Raw genomic sequence first — 12,070 nt, 5'->3', positions numbered from 1 at the left:
TAAGGTGACAAGTGCTTAGAATTGACAGAAAAAGCATGATCCATAAAAGGAAAAAATGATAACTTGAATTTACATAAAATTTAAAACCTTTGATCCTTGGAAGACTCTGAAGGGAAGATAAAAAGACAAGCTACAGGTATTTGCAAACCACATATTCAACAAGACTAGTAGTATTTATAATAGAATATATAAAGAACCCTCAAAGCTCAACAGTTAAAAGAAAAAAAAAATACAATTCAGTTAAAAAATGGGCAAAAGTCATGAACAAACATTTCATTCATATACAAAGGGCAAATAAACACATGAAAAGGTGTTCAACATCACTAGCCACTAGGGAAGTACAAATGAAAACCAAAATAAAACATCACTGCACACCTATCAGAATGGGTAAAATAAAAATCAGGGACAACACCACTGGTGAGGGTGTGGAGAAAAGGGGACCCTTGTGCACTGCTGCTTGCAGGCTAAGTCGCTTCCGTAGGGTCCAACTCTGCAACGCTATGGACTGTAGCCCTCCAGGCTCCTGTGTCCATGGGATTCTCCAGGCCAGAATCCCAGAGTGGGTTGCCATTTCCTTCCCCAGGGAGTCTTCCCAACCCAGAGATCAAACCTGTGTTTCCTAAATCTCCTGCATCGGCAAGCACTAGCGGCACCAGGTGCAGTTAGCAGAATGTGAATTGCTGTAGCCATCGTGGAATGCAGTGAGCTGCTGCTGCTGCTGCTGCTAAGTCACTGCAGTCGTGTCCGACTCTGTGCTACCCCGCAGACAGCAGCCCACCAGCCTACCCCGTCCCTGGGATTCTCCAGGCAAGAACACTGGAGTGGGCTGCCATTTCTTCTCCAATGCATGAAAGTGAAAAGTGAAAGTGAAGTCACTCAGTCGTGTCTGACCCTCAGCGACCCCATGGACTGCAGCCTTCCAAGCTCTTCTGTCCATGGGATTTGCCAGGCAAGAGTACTGGAGTGGGGTGCCATTGCCTTCTCCGATTATTTCTTACAACTGCATGTAAACCTATAATTATCTTAAAATGTTTCTTGAAAGTATCCAATTTAAAAAATAATATATGATCATAACACTTACAGGGAACCACAGTGACCCGACCTTTGTTTATGTCTCCAACTCGTATCCTGAACCTTCCGACTTGCCCTTCCTGCTGCACAGAAATGCTTGTGTTCCCTGCCCTCCCCTGCTGACTCTACTGCTTCACACTTCGCCCCTGCAGCTGAGGCCCCACCTGCTTCTGGAACTTTCCTCCATACCTCCCATGCTTCTGGTGGAATCACAGATGCGTTTCAGATCCTGATTTCTTAAAGACACCTCCTCCATCACCCAAGGCTTAGAATTATTATCTTAGGGCTGGCCTGAGGCATGTGTGTGTAAATAAATCTGGGGGTTCCTTCAATAGTTTAACAATATCTGTTTCCTGTGTTTTAGGTGGATGCACTCTGGGTGTTTGGGGTTTGTTTAAGACTTTTTAAAAGCTATTTTATTTGGTTATCTCTTTATTGGGCTGTGCCAGGCCTTCGTTGTGGCCTGCAGGGTGTTTTCGTTGCAGTATGTGGGATCTAGTTCCCTGACCAGGGATGGAACCCAGGTCCCCTGCACTGGGAGCGTGGAGCCTTGGTCACTGGACCAGCAGGGAGGTCCCCACTCTGGGTGTTTTTAATTTTCCTTCTAGTGCGCCATGTGCTTCCACCTAAGTGAGACCGCAGTGCATTCCGTCAGCTGTGGACATCTGAGTTTCTGGTACCAAGTTTTCAACGTATTCACTGAGATCTTCATGGTAGATATAGAGAGATAGCTCAGAGGCCTGCCACCCCCCACACACACTGGCCTGTCCTTTCCTATGGCTTTGCCAGCTCTGGTGTTTTGGGGAAGGTCAGGAGACAACTTCCAGCAGGCACAGTTGCCCCAAACGTTGAATTCCCCGAGTGATACACCTGCCTGTGTCAGGCGTGACTTCCTCCTGGCCTTTCTTGACGCTGTCTCCACCTGTGCTATCTCTCGAAGCACAGGGTGTCCTACTCGGTTTTAAAGTTCTCATGAGTGTCTAGACTTTGTCATAAGATTCAAGTCCAGGGACTTCCCTGGTAGTCCTGTGGTTAAGAATCCGCCATCCAACATGCGGGATGCAGGTTCAATCCCTGGTCAGAGAAATAAGATCCCACGTGCTGAGGAGGCAGCAAAGCCCATGCGTCACAGCAAAAGAGCCCATATGCCCAATGAAGACCCAATGCAGCCAAAAATAAATATTGAAAAAAATCCAAGTCCTATTCTTCATCTTCTCCATGACTTGACACACTCTATGCTATGCTAAGTCACTTCAGTCGTGTCCGACTCTGTGCGACCCCATAGACAGCAGCCCACCAGGCTCCTCCGTCCCTGGGATTCTCCAGGCAAGAACATTGGAGTGGGTTGCCATTTCCTTCTCCAGTGCATGAAAGTGAAAAGTGAAAAGTGAAAGTGAAGTCGCTCAGTCATATCTGACTCTTAGCGACCCCATGGACTGCAGCCTACCAGGCTCCTCCGTCCATGGGATTTTCCAAGCAAGAGTACTGGAGTGGGGTGCCATTTAGTCTTTAAAGATGAAGAGGCAGTTTTGGGGAGTCTCTGTCATTTAAAAATCACTCTCTGCTCTGTGTTCCAGCCTCTTGATGCTATTCACTTGCTGCAGAAAAGACTTTCCATTGTGTCCCTGCTGGACACACAGGATTTTAGTACAAGGGCTCACCCTTCACTCTTCCCCTTCTTACTGATTTCAAAACTTTATTCACTCCAACCACTGAAATTTACATCTCTTCCACAACATTCAAGGGCAACAAAGCCTCTGTGACAGTCAGCCCTTGATATCATGGATCTGAAGATTCAACTAACTGAGAATAACAAACATTCAGAAAAAATATATTCCAGAAAGTTTCTAAAGCAACACTTGGACTTGCCACATGCTAGCAACTATTTACATTCTATTTATAAGTATTTTCATAGCTTTTACATTGAACTTGAAACTATTTACATAGCATTTATGTTGTAAATGCTCCCTGCTGGCTCAGACCATAAAGCATCTGTCTACAATGTGGGAGACCTGTGTTCGATCCCTGGGTTGGGAAAATTCCCTGGAGAAGGAAATGGCAACCCACTGCAGTACTCTTCCCTATAAAATCCCATGGACAGAGGAGCCTGGTGCAGGCTACTGTCCATGGGGTTGCAAAGAGTCGGACACGACTGAGCAACTTCACTATGTTGTATTAGATAGTATAAGTAATCTAGAGATGATTTAAGTACATGGGAGAATGAGCAGTAGGTTATATGTAAATATTATGCCATTTTATCAATATATAAAGGACTTGAGCATCCCCAGATACTGGTATCTCTAGAGGGCCCTGGAAACAATCCCCCCACCCCTACCGCCTCAACTCAGACACTGAGAGACAACTGTACTTTCTTTTCTTTTGAAAGTGAAGTCGCTCAGTCGTGTCAGACTCTTTGCAACCCCATGGACTGTAGCCTACCAGGCTCCTCTGTCCATGGGATTTTCCAGGCAAGAGTACTGGAGTGGGTTGCCATTTCCTTCTCCAGTGGATCTTTCTGACCCAGGGATTGAACCTGGGTCTCCCGCACTGTAGGCAGATGCTTTACCATCTGAGTCACCAGGGAAGTCTCTTTTCTTTTAACTCAAGTTTAATCTGGCTTTCAGCCCCCACTTAGTAGGACAGTGAGATGCCCAACATAACTCATGTTTGGGGATACCCTCTCTTTTCCAGGGTTATGCAAGAAGCCAGTGGGATTTACACAGTCCTAAAAACTTGAGGAAACATCTCTGGACTTGAGGTCATCACAGCCACCACTGAGATTTTCATGGTCCATGTTATCCATCTAAAATGGGGGAGGTCACCTCCTCCTGCCTGGCTTGGGCACAGCATTTGCTCCCTGCTGCTCCCCAGAGTCACATATACTAAGGCCGCCTCTGATATCTGTGTGCCTTTCCTCGGGACTGCTGGCCTGAAAGTGAGGTGTCATCCTCACCTTGCATGTACTCACCACCACTGGCTTCCCCTCCATCCCCTGAAGTCACCCACACCCAGACTCCAGCGTCTACTTGTCCCCCTCCTGGAGAGCCAAGCTTAACCTCTTCCATGTGGCTCTGTCCGTCTGGTTCTGGGTCACTGGAGGTGTTCTGCTCCTCACCCTAGTACTCACCTTTGTGGGGAAGCCAAGAGCATCTTCCTACAAAGCCCCTGAGACTCTGCCCAAGGGCTTCTCAAGGTGCAGGAGAGTGGGGAGTCCAGGATGCAGGCCAGAAGTGCCCAGATGCTAATGCCCTGGGAGCAACTTCAACCAATGACGAATAGCCCTTGGCGGATAAAAGTCCACAAGCCCCTGACGAAACAGTGCTGTATCTCCCACGATCTCCCAGGTGTCTGGGGGTAGGAGTGATTTCCCTCCAGCTCCTGCTTCACTCCCCAACCTGTGACTCTGGGGATTGCCTTCCAGACTCCCAAATCCTTGTTCTTGGGGCCTGCTTCTGGGGACCCTGACTGAAGACTCCTGGAAGTTTCTGTTCTGGGCTCTGAAACCCCAAAACACTGACATCTCCAGAGGTAAGAAGCCCAGGCCCTGTCTGCCCTTATCTGTTCAGAGAGGTCAGATAAGGGAGAAAAATGACCTTCTCCTTCTTCAGAGGATCTCCTGCTGCAGAAAGGATATAAGAAATGAACAACCGTTTTCCTGCCGTAGAACACTCACTCACTAAACGTCCAGCCTGACCCCCCGCCACCACGGGGGGATAAAGAAGAAAAGTGAGGCAATGCAGATGACCCAGGCCTCAGAAGAGCATTGGCATGTGTGGGGTGGGAATGGATACTAGGGGAGCACTTCGTCTGCTATGTGTCTTCACTCACCGCCCCTGGTATTTATTGGGACTCACAGGAATACCATGATGTGCTCAAGCTGAAGGTCCCCTGTCCCACCTTGGGAGGATCAGGCCTTGGCCAGCAGAGCCTACTGTGCCAATACAGGGTCTCTGGGCCGCTAGGAGGGGACACTGACCACAGCAGGACTTAATTTGACAGGACCAAAGCTGGCTTCTCTGCCTTGGCTGAGTTTGTTTGTTTTATTGTTCATTGTTTCATTTGGCTGCACTGGATCTTAGTTGCTGCAGGCCGGATCTTTGGTCTTCCTTGTGGCATGCAGAATCTTCAGCTGCGGCATGTGAACTCTTAGTTGCAGCTTGTGGGATCTAGTTCCCTGATTGGGGATCAAACTTGGGCCCCCTGCACTGGAAGCGCAGAGTCTTAGCCACTAGACCACCACTGAAGTCCATTGACTTAGCTTTATAAAGCCACATACTCTAGACCCACTTAGCCCTTCTAAGGAAGGTGTGGTTCAGAGACGATGAAAATGACCACTCACAGGACAAGTCAATAACAGTGCAGGGAACACCTGATTCACTGCTGTGACCCAGGAGTTACATGGGTCACACACAGCAGAACTGGTAGACACCATTCTGTAATCCCTGGTGGCTCAGACGATAAAGAATCTGCCTGCAATGTGGGAGACCTGGGTTCGAGCCCTGGGTTGGGAAGATCCCCTGGAGGAAGAAATGGCAACCCATTCCAGTATTCTTGCCTGGAGAATTCCACGAACAGAGGAGCCTGGTGGGCTACAGTCCATGATGGGTCGCAAAGAGTCAGACATGATTGAATGACTTTCACTTTCACTTTCATTCTATAATCAGGTCAGCAAGGGTCAAAGTCACTGAGTTTGGGGACTCAGAGTCTTCTCGGTGCCACTGTTGGTGGCTGTCCCCTTATCCCGGCCTCCCTGCCTGTTTCTTGTATAAGGGAGCCTGGCGGGGCTGGAAGTCTCTGCTGAGACAAAGTATAGGCTGTGTTTGGTTGAGCAACTTCTCAAAGACACAGTCTGTGTGGACTGTGCCTTCCCTGGCTTTCCCCTTCTAAGGACCAAGAGCTTGCAAATACTGCAACGTGAACCATGCATTAAAATTTTATACACTAATATATATTTTACTGAACTTTTTAATAACCCAGGGAGAAATGCTTTTAAATAATTCAATATGGTGTTGGCCCCCAGCTGAACTATGCTACAAGTAACCGTGTATAAAATATGACACTCATATTGCATACCTTAATAGAATAAATGTTTATCTTGATAATAAGCCATTTGAATTTGAGTAATGTGGGAGTTACGGTTGCCATGGCAGGGTCTTGTTAAGGTTTTACACGAGACGTCAACGGCAACGGCAACATAAATGCATGTGTTCACCTTTTGCTGTTTATAAATGAACCAAGTGGACAGTGAATGGCTTATTCATCAATAAAAGTTTTAAATGCCATTTATGAAGCAATTGAATGACTGAAGAAGTGTGTCGCCAATGATGTATGTTCTTTCTCGGAGCCAGCTTCAGGATTTTACAGAAAGTGCAGTGTGAGGATGGAGAGTCCCCTCCCCACCCAACAGGAAGGCCATTGTCAGAAGAAGGTGACTTGGCACACAGTAGGTGCTCAGGAAATTCTCATCGGACGACTCTTTAAACAACTGCCTTAAGAAGAAGCATTTAAGAATCTGAGTGGTTTCCAAACCTGGCGACATATCAGAACCACCTGGACTTTGCATTAGAAATTCAGATTTCTAAGCCCCACCCAGACACCGAGTCAGACTCTCCAGATCTGTAGCCCAGAAATCCCATCCCAAGACCATGGTAAATTTGCCTTTCATTACATTTCTGTAAGATTTTTAGGCAGAAGATCTTAGAGTTGGAAGAAGCCCTGGAGATGACCTAATCCAACCCTTAAAATCACAGAGCAAGTTTGTGGGAAAGCTGGGACCCAAATCCAGTCTTCTGGCTCCTATGCCAAAGTTCTGAAATTCTTTCCAGTAAGACTGGGCCTCCTAACTGGGGCATGTGTCCACGGGTTGAATTAGAGCTCTGCGGGTTACAAGTGAAAGAAACCTAATGCAAGCCAGTATAACCCCCAGATTATACAGCTTCAGGTATAGCTAGATCCAGGGACTTACACGGCCCACTGGGACTTTTCCTCTTTCTATGTTTGAATTCTGCTATGCTTTGAATTGATTCATTCCCTAGTTTTTCTCTACTAGGCCCCGAAGTTTCCAGGCTGTTTCCCAGCGGTTTAGCCATTCTAGCAAGAATAAGCCTTCTCATCCTGAGACAGGAGATAGATGGGTCCCATGCTAAACAATTTCAGAATTATTATGGACAGAAACTCCATAATTGCAGAAACTCCATAAAAGCAGGATGATGGAGATTGGGTCCTGCTCAGATGAGACAAAAGACCACATATTCCTTATTCTCAAAGTCAAGGAGACTTCCTCAACTACATATGCAGAGAAAGACTTCTTAGGGGCCAAAAAGGGAGGGGGCATCACCTCACAGTAAGTCAACTACCCCTAAGCCTCTTTGCTAGAATTCATCTTGGCTAAGAAATACACACACACACACACACACACACACACACACACGGTGGGAGGATCTTGAGATAAACCGAACATGGACTCAGAACCAGGCAAATCAAAATGACTGGCCAAAGGGGATCCAGAAGAAATGCCCCATTAAAGTGATTCAAGCTACCATGAGGGTGCGATTCTCTGAATCTGCCAGTGTCTAATCACATGTACTCTACTTTTTCCTCCTAATAAACACATTACTTGTTTCTCTACTTTCTGTCTTTGTCAGAATTCTTTTCTGCAAACCCAAGAAGCCAGGGCCTTATCACTGACCGCTGGTCTAGTGGCTAGGATTCAGGGCTCTCACTGCAACAACCCAACCTCAGTCTCTGGCCAGGTAGTGACATCACGCTTTAAGCCACTGCAGGCCAAGGCCACTGGACATCCATCCCAGTAGTGGGAGCAGAAGTCCTAAGACTGATGCAGACTGGTTCAGCATGGGTCACGTGTTCACTCCTGAGTAACCACTGGGCTCAGAGGAAGGAAATTTGATTCAGGAGGTCTTGTCCCCAGGACAGAAGGCAGCGTCTGACTGTGGACAGAGAATGGGGAAGGATGGTTCTCTCAGAGAGAAACTGAGTCATCAGTACCAGAAAGGGAGGAAGACAGAAAAATAGCAGAATGACTGTCTCCACACGGAGACTGTGCTGGCAGCATGTGGAGTCATAGGGAAACTCGGACCTCTTTCTGCAGCTTCTGTTTTACTCACAGAAAGAAGTTTAACGCACAATGTTACATTACAACAAGCCCAGAAGCAGACTGCAAAATTCTCATGAATTTTTAAGATGTAACAGGTAGCGTAAAATAGCCCTGGAGCTGGTAGCAGGCGGCACAGGCTCACCCCAGACTCCCAGGAGCCCCAGGCAGGGCTCAGTGGATCCGCTCACTGGCGGAGTCTGGGTGGGGCAGGGGAGGCTGAACTACAGGGTCCGGTCCTGATATGTGACTTTGAATTATTCATTATTTGTTTTCATGATAAATCTAGTATCTCCCTATCCTGGTTATAACCACTCCATGGCAGTGCCTATTCCTTCTCTCTCCTTGGCTGTGGGGAATAGATCTCCCTTTGGGTAAAAGAATTTCAGAGGGACTTCCCTGGTTGTCCAGTGGTTAACAATCTACCTTCCAGTGCAGGGGGACACAGGTTTGACCCCTGATTAGGGAACTAAGATCCTACATGCCGCGGTGCAACTAAGACCCAACACAGCCAAATAAATAAATAATTTTTAAAAAAATTCCAGAAACCACTCCCACCTCTAGCCTCAGATACTTTGCCTTTGAGTCCCACAAAGGCAGAATGGGGTGCCCCAAGCCTGAGCTGAGGAGAGCTAGAGGTTGAAGGTGTAACCTTGGCCCCACCGGGCACGATGTGCAGTGCAGCTGTGCAATGAGGCTCCTGATTTCCCTTGCTCTTACTTTGGAATCTGAGCTGGAGAACATGGATGTGATGCCATCTACTCAAGCCACGAGGTGCCAGACCCTGTTCTTGGACACTGAGCTATTAAAGATGAATACAACAGTATCTTTGTTCTCAAGCTGACCCGCTTCAAACTCCCACTAGTTTGAGAGCTGTCTTTTTTTTTTTTTTGCCAGAAAGCTGGGCAGGTTCTTCAGTGTCAGGATCTCCATGAACAGTTGTGCAGGTTGAGCACCACACCAAAGGCCCCAACTGAAAGGCAGTGGGACTGACGTCCAGTCAATACTCCTCTTGCTTATTTATGAATCCTGATCCAGGCTGTGGCTGCCTGGAGGAAAAGGCACAAAACCACCCCACGGGCTAGCAACAGCCCTCAGGGGTCCATGTTCCCAAGACCTGAGTCAGAGCTGAGGAGGAAGCTGGACAGCAGAACCATGGGGAGCCTTGAAATGCTAGCCAAAAAACCAGGATCTCCAAACCCAGCAGCAGGGAGAGGAGAGAGCAATTTTGTGTTAGTGAAAAAGGCTGAAGCCTTAGTCAGAAGCCAGAAAGAGCCTGGAAACCAAGACACATGAAGTCAAAGGAGGTGGGTGAGGGGGCAGGGCGTGGGGCAATCTACCCAGGATGGGCAGGGAAACTGCCCATTGGCTCTCTGCCCAATCCTGGGCCCTCTCCTGCCCTGCTCAGTGCTTCAAGGCCTGCCTTCCCAGCCCCTCCTACCCTCTGGTTGCTGGGCAGTGCTCTGCACAAACTCCAGCCCTGGCCGCATGCCCTTCCCTTCATCTCCACCAGCCCCACTGTTTCAGAACTCAATCCAGGGGGCACCTGGCCGAGGGCAGCGTTTCTAGCTCACAGAAGGTAGGACATCTCTCCCCTGGTCCCCACGGTCCCCCGTGCTTCCCTATAGCAACAGACAGGCAGTGTTGTTGTAAATTGTAAGCGGACGGATCTGTCAGCCCCCTCCCCACCACCCAGCAGGGGAGAGAGGCCCAGTTTCTTTGAGGAGAGTCTGAATGGCAAGATTTCTCAGCAAAGCTGTCTGTCAATAAATTTTAGATTTCAGAAACTGCCATGGAACGCAGAATTGTCACAGTCCCCACCTCAAACATTTTAATCAAACAAAAACTCCATTTACTGCTTTGGAGTTTTTAGCACATGCACCATCAAGAAGCACAGAGGAACGGGTAAGGAAAGATGCCAGCCACCCTCCCGGGTTCCTAATGGGGCCACTCTGAATTCTTCCAGCTGCTCTGCTGGTGGTTCACTCTGTATCTCAAGACAGTATGACTTTAACATGCTTTCTAGAATGATCAATTTTAGGTATGGTCTATTAATCAGCTTCCTGATTAATCTGAGTTCAGATACTCATATGCATTCCTTGTTTGGATGACTATAAAAGTATAAATACTACCTTTATATTTCTACTTCTAAACCCATCATCCTTCCCCACTGCCTTTTGACTTTCCCTTGGTGAGATGAAAAATATTAATTTCCCTCTCTATTCCTTCCTCCCAGCCCTGCTAAGCTTTACTTTATTTTTTCAAGATTGATGTTCTGTTCCATAACTATAAATAAGGTTTCTGTTCTTTGTTTACAGGCCGAGTCTAAAAATTGAAAATAGAGGGGCAGTTTTTGCATGACTAGGATTAGGCCAATACTGATGGCAGTTCAGCCAGTCACTGTACCAACATCCATGAACACGTTGTCTTTCCTGTAAGCCTTCTGTTTGTCCTGGCATTTCTGCTTGCCTTTCTTTTCTTTGTACTATCTGTCTATTTCATAGCCTCACTTTTATTTCCAAACTTTCATTCATAACAGATACCCTAATGAGCAGAGAATTATGCTGAAAAGATTTAATCACTAACCAACCCAATTTAATTCAATATATGGGGATGATTCATAGCAGATAGTGACCAGAATGGACAAAGCACTAGTCCCCAAAGCCAGGGGCAGATGGTAGAAGCCCCTCTGTTGTGCCAGGTATTAACTCCTGGCATCTGGATCTGCATCATGGTAAGGTCCAGCTGCCAGGAAGAGGCTGGGCAGGGAAGAAGGGTGGCTCACGTTAGCTGCTATTTAACAACCAATTCAGAAGTACTTAAACTGGCACATCCTGGCTAACATCAGGCCTGCCAACGAGACATTTTCCCCTAAGTCCTCCAGCCATCAGCTCCATCTGCACTGGCTACTTCTGACATCCCCTGCCCAGCTGTGCTACAAGGGATCCCCTGTGACCCAAATCCCACGTCTCCTTTCTTGGTTGACCCCCATGTTTTGCTAAATATAAAGCCCAGTGTTGTCATATGATATTCAATTCAGGGGATTATATTAAACATATTTAACCATCAACTAATTCAGAAATTTTGGTTACTTAGTATCTTGTTACAAAGTCACACAAAGATTTTGCTGTTTGAAAATCTTGCTTATACAAATTGACATCAGTGACACCACAGTTGAAGAATTACTGTATTTTCAATAGCTTGAAAACCAGCAAACAAGCGAGAGGTTCTCGAGACTTCACTGGAAGTCCAGTGATTAAAATTCCCTACTTCCACTGCAGGAGGTGCAGGTTTGATCCCTGATCAGGGAACTAACCAGGGATCTGCGTGCTGTGTGGCATGGCCAAAAAAGAGAGAGAGAGAGAAAGGGGTTCTCAGCAGTCCAACCATAGGTGGAAACTCTCATCCTTCTCTCAGGATCCCTCACCTACCAGGAGTGAGGCAGGACTATCCAGTACGTCAGCAACACCGTTTTCAATCTGGGTATCAAATACCAGGAGATGATTAACTATGTTCTTGCTATTGAACTAAGAACTAAAGTGCAAACGGAAGTTCTAAAATGGTCTTTCTGCATTCCAGTGGATTGTCTTACACCATCCCTGAGTGCCCAGCTCCTACTTTAGGCGCCAGAGTTTTATTAACAAGCATTTACTGAATGTCTTACATGGTCCAATTTCCCATTCTCTGGGAACTCGCTGTTTGGAAGAGAATATAGGCCAGAGAACAGACCATTATAACACAGTGATCAGTGATGTGACAAAGGGAACACAAATGACTGTGGGAGCACTACAGAGGAACTTCACCCAAAAAAGGAAAGCACAAACCGTTGTTTAGATGGATGTACAGATAAGTGGTCGGATGGGTAGGTGGATGAACGGATGAATTGAT

General features: G+C 47.0%; 1 protein-coding gene across 4 annotated transcripts in view; it reads left to right on the top strand.

The window, feature by feature from the left end:
- Positions 1-9,669: 9,669 nt before the first annotated feature.
- Positions 9,670-12,070, top strand: part of PXYLP1 (2-phosphoxylose phosphatase 1) — a 113,750-nt gene continuing 111,349 nt past the window's right edge. For 2 of the 4 annotated variants that reach the window (XM_070794021.1, XM_070794011.1), the window contains exon 1: positions 9,670-9,761. The gene's annotated coding sequence lies outside the window, so the exon portion shown is untranslated. The remainder of the gene's footprint in view (positions 9,762-12,070) is intronic. The other 2 variants (XM_070794016.1, XM_019961687.2) reach the window with 2 other exon arrangements.

Source organism: Bos indicus, chromosome 1, assembly GCF_029378745.1.
Source record: "Bos indicus isolate NIAB-ARS_2022 breed Sahiwal x Tharparkar chromosome 1, NIAB-ARS_B.indTharparkar_mat_pri_1.0, whole genome shotgun sequence".
Taxonomy (NCBI): domain Eukaryota; kingdom Metazoa; phylum Chordata; class Mammalia; order Artiodactyla; family Bovidae; genus Bos; species Bos indicus.
Note: the sequence above shows the minus strand (reverse complement) of the source record. Positions and strands in the feature narration are given on the sequence as shown.